Raw genomic sequence first — 492 nt, 5'->3', positions numbered from 1 at the left:
GACTGAGTGAGTAGGAGAGAGAGAGTGTGTGTGTGTGTATGTGTGTGTGTGTGTGTGTGTGTGTGTGTGTGTGTGCGTGAGAGAGAGAGAGAAAGAGAGAAAGAGATAGAGATAGAGAAAGAGAGAAAGAGAGAAAGAGAGAGAGAGAGAGTGAAAAAGAGAGAGAAAGAACGTGTCGGTACAGGGTTTATGGGTGCTTCAGAGCCTAAACTACAGACTTCCATATGCAAGTATAGAAATTTTTCTCTGCATTTTTCATGGGTATTTTTTTGTTTCCGATCAGAAAAGCTTCTGGTAGCCATTTCACGGTCTATTTTTTTCCGAACGATCATACACACTGACATCCAGGTACAAAAACAAAGAGTCGCATGCGCACATACATATTATTTACACTGCACACACGCGCGCACAAACACACACACACACACACACACACACACACACACACACACACACACATAAACACACACACACATGCCCACACACGTACAC

This window comes from Aplysia californica, unplaced genomic scaffold (genome assembly GCF_000002075.1).
Source record: "Aplysia californica isolate F4 #8 unplaced genomic scaffold, AplCal3.0 scaffold00010, whole genome shotgun sequence".
NCBI classification, from domain to species: Eukaryota; Metazoa; Mollusca; class Gastropoda; order Aplysiida; family Aplysiidae; genus Aplysia; species Aplysia californica.
Note: the sequence above shows the minus strand (reverse complement) of the source record.